Source organism: Desmodus rotundus, chromosome 10 (assembly GCF_022682495.2).
Source record: "Desmodus rotundus isolate HL8 chromosome 10, HLdesRot8A.1, whole genome shotgun sequence".
Classification (NCBI taxonomy): domain Eukaryota; kingdom Metazoa; phylum Chordata; class Mammalia; order Chiroptera; family Phyllostomidae; genus Desmodus; species Desmodus rotundus.
This window is the reverse complement of record NC_071396.1, coordinates 104,639,533-104,654,453: the sequence shown is the minus strand read 5'-3', so window position 1 is coordinate 104,654,453 and position 14,921 is coordinate 104,639,533. Positions and strand designations below refer to the sequence as shown.

The following is a 14,921-nucleotide window of genomic DNA, read 5'->3' as shown; positions in this document are numbered from 1 at the left end:
TAGAAAACACAGAACAGAATCCTGTCTTCACAACAGTAACACTCACATTGTCCACTATACAGTCCAAAATTACTTGACATACAAGAACTAGTAAAATGTGACCCAGTTTCAAGAGAAAATACTATCAAGAGGGACCAATCACAAAATAATCCAGATGTTACAAATAGTAGACTAATGTCTAAAAATAACTATTATGCTCAGCAAAGTAAAGGAATACATGCGCACAATGAATGAAAGGAGATGAAATCTTAGCAGAAAAAGAGAGACTATAAAAAAATGCCAGTGGAAATTCTAGAACTAAAAAATGTGTCATTAGGCAGCTTCGTGCTTGTGTGAGCAACATCATAGAGCATATACATGCAAACCTAGATGGTAATTGCTCCCAGACTACAACCCTGTACAGCAGTTACTGTACAAAATCAAGTACAAAAGAAAATGATCAAAAGACATAGTAAACACAAGATGTGTAAGGCTGCTGCTAGTGTAACACGGCACACGGTTTTACAGCCAAGTTTTTTCATACGTGGAAAGAGTACACTTTATAATAATGATAAAAGTATAGTAAATACATAAACTAGTAACACAGTAATTTATTATCATCATCAAATGTCATGTACTGTACACAATGCATATACTATACTTAAAAAAAAGATTTTATTTATTTTTAGAGAGGGGGAAGGGAGGGAGAAAGATAGGGAGAGAAACATCAATGTGTGGTTGCCTCTTGCATGCCCCCCACTGGGGACCTGGCCCACAACCCAGGCATGTGCACTAACTTGGATTCGAACTTGCGACCCTTTGGTTCACAGGCCAGCAATCAATCCACTGAGCCACACCAGTCAGGGCCATGTACTATACTTTTATATGACTTGCAGTACAGTAGGTTTGTTTATACCAGCATCATCAGAAATACAGAAGTAATGAGCTTCTATGTTATAATGGCTATAAATTCTCCAAGTGTTAGGTCATTATAAAAATCTATTATTGTTTTACTATATAGGAAACAAAAGAAACAGAGACTCAAATATCCAAATTAGAAAAAGACTTATTAAACTTCACTTAATATTTGGAAATACTTAATACCCTGTTACTATTTGTCAGGTACTATTTTAAGTGAAGGATTCTGTGTCAGCAAGACTGACAAGGTCCCCTTTCTTAGAGAATAGCTTAATGAGAAAGAGCAATAATTAAGTAAAAGTAAAATCAGATAATGACCAAAATGGTATAAAGAAACTAAAAAAAACAAAACCAGGAGAGCGGTAATAGCAGGATGGGGTACAATACCAGTGTGCTCAGGAAAAGCTCTTCTGCAAAAGGTGAGGTCAGAAGGAGGTGGAAGAGGCTCAGGAGAACTGGAGTCGGGAACAACACCGGCCAGTGTAAACACTTTGAAAACCATTACAAACAACATTCCAAGTGCAGTGGTAAACTACAAGCACACACACATTTTTAGAAAGTCATTTAGCTGCTGTAAGAAAAGTGTTCTGCAGAGAGTCCAGCTAAGAGACTACCACAGTCACGTAGCTGAGAGCTCATCAGATTGGTCCTGCCACAGTGGCAGCAGAAATGTGAGAAGTGATCAGATTTGGGTTATCTTTTGATGTAGAAGTAACATGTTCTGGTAAAGACACGGAAGTGGGTTTAACTGAAGGAGACTACAAAATGATTCCTAAAGACCTCATTTATTGAATTTGAAACATGGGAGGCAAAGGTGAGTGGGGAGGCCTTGGAGGTTCTGTGTTTTAAGTGCACGGTGGGGAAAGGGAGAGTCCTTAGCTTTGCCACACTGTGTCCCTAAACAGAAAACTGCCCAAATTTCTGGGTCACTTCTGAACAATGTACATGCAGTGCATACTGCAACCAGCCCATACAAATAAACACAAAGGAAGAAGGAAGGAAGGAAGGTGGGAAGGAAGGAGAAAGAACTGTGCAAATGTTCTCACTTACATAAAGAAATCGGGCTAATACTTATTAAGGATGCATATCTAACTAATACAAAAAAAGGACAAATTAGAGGCAAGGTCAACTCATTAAACAGTGCTACTTTACAGAGTACTTAGTGTTTATATATTGATCTAAGGAAACAGATTACCTGTGTTTACAAAGGACAATCCTGGCAAATGAATGCAAATTACAGAAACATAGATCTGGGCTCCCCCACATCCTTTTAAAACAACCGGTACGTGCCAATAATCGAAATGGTTAACTTTTCAAATAGAACTGTCATAACCAATGTGATTTATTATTTTTAGAAAGAGGGGAAGGGAGGGAGAAAGAGGGAGAGAAACATCAACGTGTAAGAGAAACACCGATTGGTATGCCCCCAACTGGGGACCTGGCTGATGGCCCCATCGGGGCTTGAACTTGAGACCTTTCGGTCTGCGGGACTACTCCCACCCCACTGAGCCACACCAGTCAGGGACGCACAACTTATCTTTAAATCCCTATTAAGTTGAACTGAGGGAAATTCTGAATATAGCACCCTTCTTTGAACACCATTTCTACCCAGAAGCATTTAATTTCCTTGCAGTCTAATTGCATCTGATAAATAATAACTTGATACTGTTTTAAGGCAACATAATAATAATCACAGAAAACCAAGTATTACAGTATTGCTCATTACAGCATAATTTCTTTTAAACTCAAGAAATATCAAATAACAACAGTCACCACAAAAGTCTCAGAAGTTCCCATTAAAAATGGGCTGAACTTGGCAATACTACTCAGCAATTAAAAAATAAAACTGATACAGGCAACTACATGAGTGAATCTCAAGGTGTTACGCTGAATAAAAGAAGACTGACACAAGAACACATACTATGTAATTTCATTTACATAAAGTTTTAGAACAGATGGTAGTAATTTATAATGGAAGAAAATCATATTAGTGGCTCCTGCAGTGTGGGGCAGGAAGGGGTGGGAACTGACTGAAATGGGAAGGAGCATAGGGGAACTTTCAAAAAGGATAGTAATGCTCTATATGTTGACAGGAGTTTCGGTTATCACTGGTTTATGCATTTGTCAAAACTCATCAGATGTACACTTAAAACATACAGTCTTTAAATTTTATCTTAAAAGAAAAATGAGTTCTAAATATTGAGGAACGTATGCTGACATTTGCAACTTAACTTGAAATACATAAAAAAATTAAATGAATTTTTGGAGGGTTGGAAGATGTACAGATAGGAGATAAAGCAAGTATAGTAAAATGTTAATTGTAGAATCTGGATGTGGATATATGGGTGTAAAAATTCTTTCAACTTTTAAGTTTTAAAATTGTCAAAATGCTGAAAGAAAAATTTGGATGTAGAGAGAGAAAGAAGTTAAACACTGATCAGGATCTACTGATTCCCAGAATTTAATAATTAAAGTTATAATATTGGAAAATAACTATTATTTCTTATTGTCTTCAACAATCAATTAAAAAACAACCTGTGTGTGTATTCCCTCCACTGTTTGAAATTGAATCAGAGCTAGATGATGAGTAACAAAAAGAAAGGAAATACATTTCAAAATATAGCAGACAAACTTTATAAGGCTTTGTATTTATACATCTTTTAAATAGGTGAAAATGTAAAATGACAGACTAAAATAAATATACCTGCCTAGTAAATAACTAATATGACCTATTATAAAGTGGAGTTCCTAGATTACTATATGGTACCTAAAATGTTCAGCTCTTCAAAAATATGTTAATCTAACCACTTTTCTCCAATGTTTGCGCCACACCATAATTGAGCTTTCCCCTCTAACATAATACACATATTATAAATAATTATAAAAAACAAAGGTGCACAGAAAACTGACTGACTATCCCAACCTCACTAAAACCGGGGATATGATCAGATATCACTAAAGTTTTCATTAAAAGATATCATTAAAACAATTTTAGATATTCTTTTTTGAACTTTTTGCCATGTCTCAGTATATATAGACATTCTTATAAAAATAGAAGAAATACATATCTTTTTATGTAGTTGTTAAAAAATAAAGCACATACAATGAAAATCTGCCATGTCCTTAAGGCTACTGATACATATTTCTTACACTGCTTTCCAAAATAAGTATACATAGCATCTGAGTTCCATCAGTAGCACATAATAGCAGTGGCCACTTATTATTTTTAATCTCACCCATTTAACATACTACAGACAATTATATCTTAATTAGGCATCTCTTTGTTTCTCTGAAAAATACAGTGGCCATCTACCTTTCTGGGCGTGTGTGTGAATTTTCTATTCACATTCTCTGACCATGTATCAACATCCTGTCTTTCCTGATATATCAGTTTATCTGGCGATTACCGCCCAAACCAGAAACTCCACTTGCGAACCGTACTCTCTGTGCTGAGTCACATGCCTTAGCTACGCACTAGCTATTCTGAAGTCTCTAACCTGTGTATTAAAACATGTACACCAAAAAGGATGAACTTACATAAGCCAACATTCTGGTTATTGTAATACCATACACCTCACTGTTTTAGTCCTGATTTTCATGGAATGTTAAGTATTGATGTTGTCATTTGTTTTCAGGTAAGTATTTCTTTATTAAGTATCCATCTGTTAGTTTTCTAATATTTCTCTTACTCCTTGTAATATTTGTAGTCATATACAACAGTATAGGTTAGAGCCTATTTGATCACTACACATTATCATTCCATTATACTCCGAAAGAAATCATCTATAGAGTAGGGAAAGTCCTTAGGGAAAGAAAACAGTTTAATTTTATTAAACACAGTTTAATACACTGAAAAATATATTCTAAATTTTTTAGTTCCAAGCCAACGACTTTATATTCTCTAAGAAAAAGAGTTCTGATACTTTTTAAATAACAATAACTATGATATAATGAAATTAATGTCCTGATTCATTAAAATGTATTCCACCATGTCAGAAGAAATAATTATTATGGAAGAAAGTAATTTAAACTTTTATTGGGCTATCCTATAACAGATTTTGTAAATAAAATCTACTTTGGGTTTTAAAACTAATATAAGGTAATATTATAGCTCCAAGATAAATATGCTTCTTTAGATGCAGCTATAATTTTTTTCCACGGTAAACAAATGCCTTTCCAAATACTCTAATATAAATAAGAGTTTGGAAAAATTAACCTCTTTTATTAAGAAGCTACCATATGCTAATGCGAAATATACCAGCACTTCTTCAAATTCCAGGATTGTGTAACTTCTTAATAATAATTCATTTTATTACTCAGAAGAAACTGAATGATCAGGGACTTTCATCATAGTTTGCAAATTGGTCTGATTTTATAAATCACATACTTAAGTAGTATTATTTATATTTACTTCTAATACTTAGTACCGATGACAGAATGAACATTTACAATAGTTAAAAAAATTAGTCTCAGACCCTTGAAAAGATATCTTTTATCGAAATTTAAACACTTTAAAAGTTAAATATCAGAAAAACTTACCAGCTGCTGACAGGTAAAGAGTATTGGTTACCTCAATGAAACATCTATTGAACAACCACTGTGTACCAGGTTACTGACAGAAAGGTACAGTGAAACATTAGAGATTAATTTTTAAAGGATATGGATATAAAAGTCCACATAGGTGTGTTGTGTATGCTTATATATGCATTGTTTTGTAAATATACACAGTAAGTTATTAACAGAAATTGACTCAGAGAATTAAAAATTTTCACTACAAATACTGTACTGTTTGAATTTTTTGTATGTATTTTGATATATTTCCTCCAAAGACATTGAATAATTTTCATAATAGGGATATTTTATAATGAAAAAGTCTTGAAAGTACCCAATTCGCAATTAAAATATAGGAAGAAAAATAGTATCAAGCAATTAATTGCCTTTAAAATTCTAATTCTTTCAGTAAAAGTAATTTATGGAACCATGCCTAAAAAACTGTCATGGTAAAAAATAAAGAAATACATAGTATATAAATTTAATGAATAAAAAGATAAGAAATCTACCTTACCTTAAAACCTAAGGTTGTATATAAATATTTTATTACATTATCCACTTAAATTAAAAATAAATCTTTAGAGATCTGTCAATGGCAAAACTCCCATTTATATTTTCAGATTTTCAATTGTTCTCTAATGCTGGGGGTCATTACACTGACCTCTAAATTAAAAATACTTGAGAGGTAACCTTAGAGACAGACCAACCCTCTCATTTTTACAGATGAGCAAAATTGGGCGATGTGTTCATTCAATGAATATTTACCCACAGTGGGAAGTAGAAAGACAGAAGTCCTTGCCTTAAATAAACTCATACAAACCACTGGAATTAAGTCATGTACGCAGACAACAATGCTTCAATCGGATCCGTTTATGTTAAAGGCTAAATTCATCTGTGAGCAAGTGAGGAGTAGAATTCAAGTCTCCCAGTTTGCAACCTATCTTTCCTTTGTCACAAGATTCCACAATGAGCTAAACTTCAAAGCCAAAAGACAAACTTAGGAAGAGACTTAAACACAAATTTTATTGACAAACTAGTCAGTTAAATTTCTATAATGCCGGATGATTTTACCATGTGAATAGCTGTTGGGTAAAGAGGAGGATTATTATTAATAACAGTAGTTACTATGATACTTAACATTTCTGACCACTTTTTCTGCACCAGAAACTTTTCAGATAACCTTACTTAACCTTTGCAACAATCCACTGTGAGAGGAGTTGCTACCACCTGCATTTCACAATAAAGGAAACAGACTATCCACAGTTGTACAAGTAGGAAGTGTCCGAGTAGAAATAGGAACTCAAGCTCTCTGATGCCAAAGCCTGAGCTTTAAACCACTAGTTCCCTTGAACAATATGTAACAGCATGCAGGTTCAGACCTCCTACATGTAAATTGGGCTTCATACTGAGAATGGTCCCAGAAAGATCAACTTTGACTCAACTTTGCTCAGACAGAGCTAAAAAATCAGGCTACATGGAACAAAAGGTAATTTTCACAAGGAACATTTCAAGCTTACATATTTCTAGGATCTACTACCTAAGGATCATTTCTTTGACATAATTCAATGTTTACTGAAAGCTTGTTTGCCAGGCACAATAATAGGCATTGGTGATACAGGGATAATTAAATATGCTCAATCTTTTCTATATTCATGCAATAATAAAAGCATTTATAAATTATCTACCTTAGGCATGTGTACCATGTGTGATATAAGGCAAAGATATATGAGACATGAACTCCAGCTAGTGTCTTTTTTATAAACCCCAGTCAGTTAATACATTAACACAGGAAGTATTCAATAACACTAATTTATTCACAAGTCTCTATGCAATGAATTTCCGTAAGTGTTAGAGACAAAAAGTACATATATATGAAAGTTTAGAGGACTCAGAGATCACTAAGGCTGGAGAAGCTTCAGGGAGAGGAAGAAACCTTCCTTTAGGAATACACAGGATCTAGAAAAAAGAAAAGGAAGATGGAGAATAAGCATTCGAAGAGGAAAAAAAATAATATGGACAAAGGCACTGTGTCAGGAAAGGAGAAAACAGGGCATTTAGTAAACTGTGAGTACAACAAAGGTTTTGTATATAGACAACCTAGTTCAAAAGGCATGAAGACGCAAAATTATTGGGGGAACTTTATTATAAATATTCATAATAAAATATTTTAAAGCAGTTTTTCATATATTCCACAAAAATGGGGAAAAATTAAAACTCCTAAACAGGTTTATACATCCTTTTTTCTGTAACATAATTTTACTAACAAAAAAAGGGTTGGAAAATAAGTTGCTTCTAACTGGAGGAAGCAATTTTAAAAGGTTTTAAAAGTTAGAGTGACAGGAACAGATAGCTTTTAAAATCAAGTAAGAATAAGGATGGAGAACTTAAAGACCCCAGTTATAAGACCAAAACTGATGGTGCAGATGTGAGCTGAAGGCCTGAACAATGGCAGCACGCAAGTGTAGACAGAACTTGATAGATGGTTAGAAATAACATAAAAAGTGGTGTGATGACAGTCCTTTGAGTAATCTCAACCACCTACAACAGGACCAGCTGGGTTCAAAGACAAACGAACATCCTTCCTGACTGCTAGGGATTTCTGAGACAATGGGTAAGAAACTGTGGAAGAAGGCTACGCCCAAGATTGCACTGTGTGGTCCTCTCCACCATTAGACTTAGTCATGCTCCACCCCCAGACTAGAAACTTGAATGGGAGCATGCGGCAAAGCTTCAGGACTGAAAAAGGGAAGGCAATGTCTTAGACTGCTGAGTAAAGAAAACAACGATTCAGGGTGATGCCTGAATCCTCATTGCTGATGTGAGATGAATTTTGGAGCTGGCAAAGGTTGCCCCTGAGATGACTGACCTACTTTGTGGGATGCCTGGGAGCAGAGATAGGGGATGGGGGGTGGGCAAGAGGAGAGGGCAAACTAATTCCACCTTGTAAAATTATTTCATTCAGAACAACTGGTGACTATATTTACCATATTTTGCCATGTTTACTGTGCACTTTTTTGCCCAAATTTTTGAGGGAAATTTAAGGATGCACATTATACATGGGTAGTACTAATTCCGTATCTATATAAATGTTTTTAATTCTTTTACTTATGCTTTTTATTTATGCATTGAAAGTGTAATGCTAGGAAGCAATAATGATATCTGTATGCAAAATAATATCCTGGAATACAATAATTGGTTCCATATATAAATAAAAAGTTGAATTAAAAAATTAAAACAAAAGATTTTTTTCCTGAGAGTCTGGGCCAAAAACGTGGGTATGCCTTAGACACAGGGGCACATCCTACACGGTGGAACATGGCAGCTCTAATTCGAGGCTTAGTTGGTCCTGCAGTCAGGTAGGATGGGCATGTCCTGACTTGGGCTGAGTGCTGTACAGTATGAACACGGTGATGAAATTAAATCATGCGTTAGGCGGATTATTCACAGCCGCCTTAGTGTGGCTCAGTTTGTCACTTTATTTCTTTAAGCAGTCAATTCTGTACTACCTACATTTCCCTTCTACATTAAGATTGGCTACTCTGAGTTAGTAAGATACATGTACTCTGAATGAGTTACGAAAGTACTTTGCCTGATCTGAGAACTCTTGCTGAGCTGTGTCTCAAAGTTGACCTGAAACTGTAGTTGTGGTGGGATGGAAACAGCAGACTTCGAAGCAGTGACCTGGGCTGGAATCCCTGTCCTGCCCGTTAAGAGATGACATGTGCTACGATACGAAAGAGCCCTTCTCCCGAACAGCAATCCTCCTCCGCAGCAACAATCATTGCTCACACTCTCTCTGCGTGTATCCCTTTAAATACACAAGGCATATGCAAATTACTGCCTCTGTACATAAATGGAAACATATACATAATGGCTGCTCCCTAAGTTATTCAATTTATACTATAACTCAGGGGCCATTCCATATCAGCACACAGATTATCTCTTTAAACTAATCAATCCTTTACTGTTGGACATTTGGGTTGTTTTCAGTCTTTAATGCCTTTACTTCAAAATGATATTTTAATGAATCTTGGCCCAACTGTTTCAATGTAAACAAGCATGTCTATAATAAGTTACAGAAGTAAAATTGGAGATTGAAGAGTCCATTGAGAACATAGATTCATAAATCACCTATCAATACAGGCTACCTTTCTGATATGGTCATCTTATTTAAAGGTTTAGTAGACAAAAATAAGTATCCTTACTATTGTAACTTGTTCAAGGGTACAAAATGCAAATATTCACCTTTAAGAACAATGATAAAATGTGACTATAGAGATTTTGGTGGTATACTCGCAATTCTCCTCATTCCACCTTCCATTCTCTGGTCAACTGTCCTTACTCACACATCTACCCCTGAAGGGGATAAATAAAAACCCTTCAGTCCTTACCGTGACTGTAAACGGAGGCTTCCAAGAAGGAGCTCCACTCACGACTAGAAAAATCAGAAACATTAAGACTGTTGCCAGGTGCTTTTCTAATGGTAATTCTACTTCCATATACACACACAGAATATGTTTTTACGAGATACCCATACAATGCAATAAAAAAACTACTGGTATAAAATAGTTTTGTTCACTTGGAACATGCTAAAGATATCTTAAAAGAGACCTGTGTTAACATTATACTAAGCATTATTAGCTTATTCAGAGGATTTTCCTTCCAAAACAGAACTGATTCTCAAGATTACAAATGGCAACAGGAGACTGAGAAGAGATAAACTGGTTCGTATGGAACCACTAGTTTGTGAGCAAAGAATGAGGTTTTTTGCTGCTTTTTTTTTTGCTGCAATTATGCTTACTAGATGGGAGAGAAAATACTGATTTTCAATATAAGGTAACAGAAAAAGTAGGACACAAGCCAGGCACCTATGAAGAAAAAACTTACTATGCAAAATGTAATCTTTATGTTCATATACCAAAGAGAAGATGGTACTGCAGGTCTCCAACACACCAAACTGTTTACACTGCACAGATTATTCTGCAGGGGTGTCAAACTCATGTTCACCAGGAGCCACATCAGCCTCCTGGTTGCCTTCAAAGGGCCGGATGTAATTTTAGGACTGTATAAATGTAACTACTCCTTAACAGTTAAGCTAGAGCTCGGCGCTGCCCTCGGGCAGAAACAAGGGTTCCAGGCCAGATTTGGCCTGAGGGCCTCGAGTTTGCCACCTGTGGCCTATAGGATTAGGCATCAATTACGGTGGAACAGTAGTGTCAATTCCCATTACAAAATCTTGCAAATATTGGCAAAGCACAGTAAGTACTGTTTTAAATGCTTTATAAATTTTAGAGTTTAAAAAGAAGTAACACATTCATGTCCCTAATATTTCTCTCCTCAAAGGCAATCCCAATACCCAATATAATTTAATACAGCAATGTGTGGGATGGATATTAACTAAACTTGTAGTAATCATTTTGCAATATATACACTTATCAATCATTATGTTGTAGACCTAAAACCAATACAATGTTACATGCCAACTGTATTTCAAAAAATTGCCCCCAAAATATGGCCAAATAGCAGAACAGTATTTAAATATCAACAAGTATGCTTTTCGTATCAATAGCTTAGAAACCACAGTCCTGACTGGTGTGGCTCCCTTGGCTGGGCACATGTTGTGCCGCTAAGTGCAAGGTCACAGGTTGATTCCCGGTCAGGGCACGTGCCCGGCTTGCAGGTTCCATCCCGGTTGGCGCTTGTGGAGAGGCAACCCATACAAAAGGCCACCAACAGAGGTTATCTCCCTCTCTTTCTCCCTCCCTTCCCCTCTCACTAAAAATAAGTAAAATCTTAAAAAAAATTATTTAGAAACCATAATTCATTGTCAATTCTCTACTTATTGGTAGAAGCCAGTAAAAACAACTACCTATAAGAAAAAAATAGGCTGTTAATATAAGGGTGGGGCAAAAGTAGGTTTATAGTTTGAATATGCAAAACAGCTTATTCTTGTATTACTTTTTATTATTGTATTAGTTTCCACATAAGCAACTGTAAACCTACTTCGGCCCCACCTTGTATAAGCCCTTTCTCAAATGATATTTGTAGTTTAGATTAACAGTGTATTTTTAGACCACAGTAAGTGTTCTTTTTCAGCTGACCATCATACAACCATGGGAATGGACACTGTTAAAAACCATAAAGAAGCCAAATTAACCTAATTTAGTTTGGGATCTAAAATACTAATAAACGAAATGAAAATATACCAATTTCTGGAAGTTTTTATTCCAACCAAGGTTTTTAAAAAACAACCAACCGTACATTCTGGAGATCACTCCTAACTTTCTTGTTTGAAAATCACACAGTGCAATTTTAAGTGCCGACAGAAGTAAGGTCTGTTTTCCCTGATTAATACCCCTGTCTTGCTTCCATTTAGCCAAAGTACCACAACGGCTTAAAACATCGCTGTGCATTTTCCCAGCCACCCAGATGGAAACACTGCAGTAAACGGAGAGCCAGATAACGGTAAGCATGTTTCCAGAAGACGCTTTAAAGGAGGCAGAATATAAACTAAATATTATCTCTTCTTTAACCTCACTTCCTTTTCCTTTCCTCACTCAGAATAAAGAGTCTAAATTTGGCCAAATAATAAAGTTACTATTTAGTCAAAATTTCAGTCATCCTTGATGGTCAAATGTAAGTCTTACTTTCTCCACAAGGGCCATCTCATCACCATAACAGGTAGTGATTTTTCTGTATCTGAATGTTTACGCGATTATCTGTGCTACAGAAGACTGTTCTATAGTTCTTTCATGTGTTAGTCTTGCCTCTCCATCACAAACATGCATTAAACATCTTCTGGATCCTGGTCCTGGCCAGGTAGCTCAGTTAGTTAGAGCATCGTCCTGATACACCAAGGTTGCGGGTTCCATCCCTGGTCAGGGCACATACAGGAACCAACCAATGAATGCATAAATAAGTGGAACAACAAACCGATGTTTTTCTCTCTCTCCATTTTCTTCCTTCTCTCTAAAATCAATTTTAAAAAATCTTTTGGATCCCTACAATCAATCCTTAATTGATCACACAATTTAAGAAATATCTTGATCAATGTAAAATACTTGATCAATATTAAGCAGTGAACATATATGAATAAATCTCCACGACAATTAACAATAATTTTGAAAGTACTGGAAAGGCACAGGCAAGAAAAATGACAGGTGTATAACGGATACGGCTAACAATGCACGGATACAGAGTCCAGACAACAGGGGCAAGTCTCATTCAGCTAAGAGCACGAACTGAGCAGCTTTTAGGAGTATGTTGGTATCTTCTCTCTCAGAAACCAGAGGAAGCACTACAGCCAACTCCAATCTAACAGGTAGGAACCACTTTGTAAAGTGGAAGAGATGGGCACTTTGGGAGACTGTAATCACAACAGTTTTAGCACTGATGGTGATGAAAAAGGAACACTGGGCTCAGTGAGATATGTACTCTGAGGATTCTGAGAAAAAGCAGGTAGGATCATGAAGCAGAAAATGTGAAAGAGGAAGGTTACTCAAAAAGACTGTAGGTTCACAAGTAAAATTACCACATTAGGACACGAACAACACGAATCATTAAAAAAAACTGATTAATTCAACGTGGTGAAATTAAAAACCTTTGTTCTTAAGACACACTTTTAGTAACTGAAAAGCAAACCAAACTGGGAAATATTCTCAAAACACATATTGATAAAGGACTTTAGTCCAGAATATGTAACTACAACTCAATAGTGAGACAAAAAACAACAAAACTCCGTACTTTAACTAAAGTCAGGGAAAAGACATGAACAGACATTTCACAAAAGCAGAAATACTAATAGCAAAAAGCTCACAGGAGCTCAGTATCTCTAGTCCTCACAGAAATAAAAATTAAAACCACAATGAGACACCACAACACTCTCACTGGAATAAGTTAAATTAAAAGCCTGAAAACACCAAGTGTTCGGGGGTGTAGTATATAAATTGAACTTTCACACATTGGTGATAGGAATTTTAAATGCTACAACCACTTTGGAAAACAGTTTGACAGTTTCTTATAAACTTAACTACATACCAACTATGTAACCCAGCAAGTCCTAGGTATTCCACCTCCCCCCAAAAACACTTATGTCCACGCAAAATTTGTACAAGCATTGTCATGACAGCTTTATTCATACAGCCCAAAACTTCAAACACACACACACACAAATGTCTAACAGAGATGGATAAACCACAAAAGGAACGACCTACTAATACACTTTAAAAAATGGATAAATTTAAAAAACACGTTGAGCAAAAGAAGCCAGACAGAAAAAAACATATACTCCACGATTCCATTTATATGCAATTTTAGAACAGGCAGAACTTATGTGTAGAAATGGTTCTCAGTCTGGAAATTCCACCTCCCCTTCCTTGGACAATGTTAGGGGCACGTTTGGTCGTTACAGCCTGGGAGGCGGGATGGGGGCTGGGGTGGGGCAGAGGTGGTGGTGGTTGCTGCTGGCATCTAGGGGATAGAGAGGTCAGGGATGCTGTTAAACATTCTTGAGTGTGTGTATACATACACACACACACATATATACACACACTCATATATATGTGTATATATGAGTGTGTGTATATATATATATTATGTGTGTCCCCAGTCCCTAAAACAGGTGCAAATAAATGAGGATAACAGAAAAGCCTAAGTGCACATGAATATCTGATTGTATTTAAATTGTGATTTTTTTTAATCACAGGACTTAAGTTATTTCAAAAAACTATACAAATGTATAATGCAAAGGCAATTAGAAGAAAGTTGTACCCTAAAACATTGCTAACATATTTAGTCTAAATTATGAACAGCTATTTCTATACAAAAGGTTTCTAAGAGAAATTTTCACTCTAAACAGTGATATCAAGCCATAATAAGGTAGGCTGAAAAGACTGAGAAATTCTTTTAAATTAAATAAAGTTATAAAGTAAGAATAAGGTATTTCAGTATACAATAGAAAATTAATTTCATAGAAAACATAGCTGATGTAATTCAGTTATGTTCAATGGGCACAGGGACTGCACAAAACGTAAGGATATAATAATGTCCCTGAAGAAGTGACTACCTAATAAGAAAAATGCTTTGGCTGACAAATCAGGTACAAAAGTGTTAACAGCTGTGGCTGAGGTTTGACGGCAGGCAGCGACTAGGTGCTCGACTAGGTGCTCGTGGGGAGTATGAGAAGTGTTTACAAAGATGTCGTCTGCACTGGGTCTGGAGGGCGAGGTAGAGCTTGTCAGGTGAAAATCGTTATTAGATAACTTAGAAATCTTCAAACAGACAAAAAACCCCAACTACAGAACAATTTTGTTATACTGCCTTGTTAAATTTATAGTCTTAAAAGGCAGGCCAAGAGAAATCACTGGAGAGGAAGATTACCCTACACATTGAGTAAGGAAGTCATACCAACCGAGAAAATTCCACCACCAAGAGGGGCAGCCGCTTAGGATTTACCTTGTCGGAAGCCCTTTGCC

At 36.0% G+C, this 14,921-nt stretch overlaps 1 protein-coding gene and 1 non-coding gene across 5 annotated transcripts in view; one reads left to right on the top strand and one right to left on the bottom strand.

Annotated features, from left to right (window-relative positions):
* The window catches only part of RELCH (RAB11 binding and LisH domain, coiled-coil and HEAT repeat containing), a 92,500-nt gene that overhangs the window by 75,816 nt on the left and 1,763 nt on the right, over positions 1-14,921 (bottom strand). The window lies entirely within an intron of this gene.
* Positions 8,202-8,346, top strand: LOC112323060 (U12 minor spliceosomal RNA). The gene has a single exon (XR_002976694.2). It is a non-coding gene; the product is annotated as a U12 minor spliceosomal RNA (small nuclear RNA).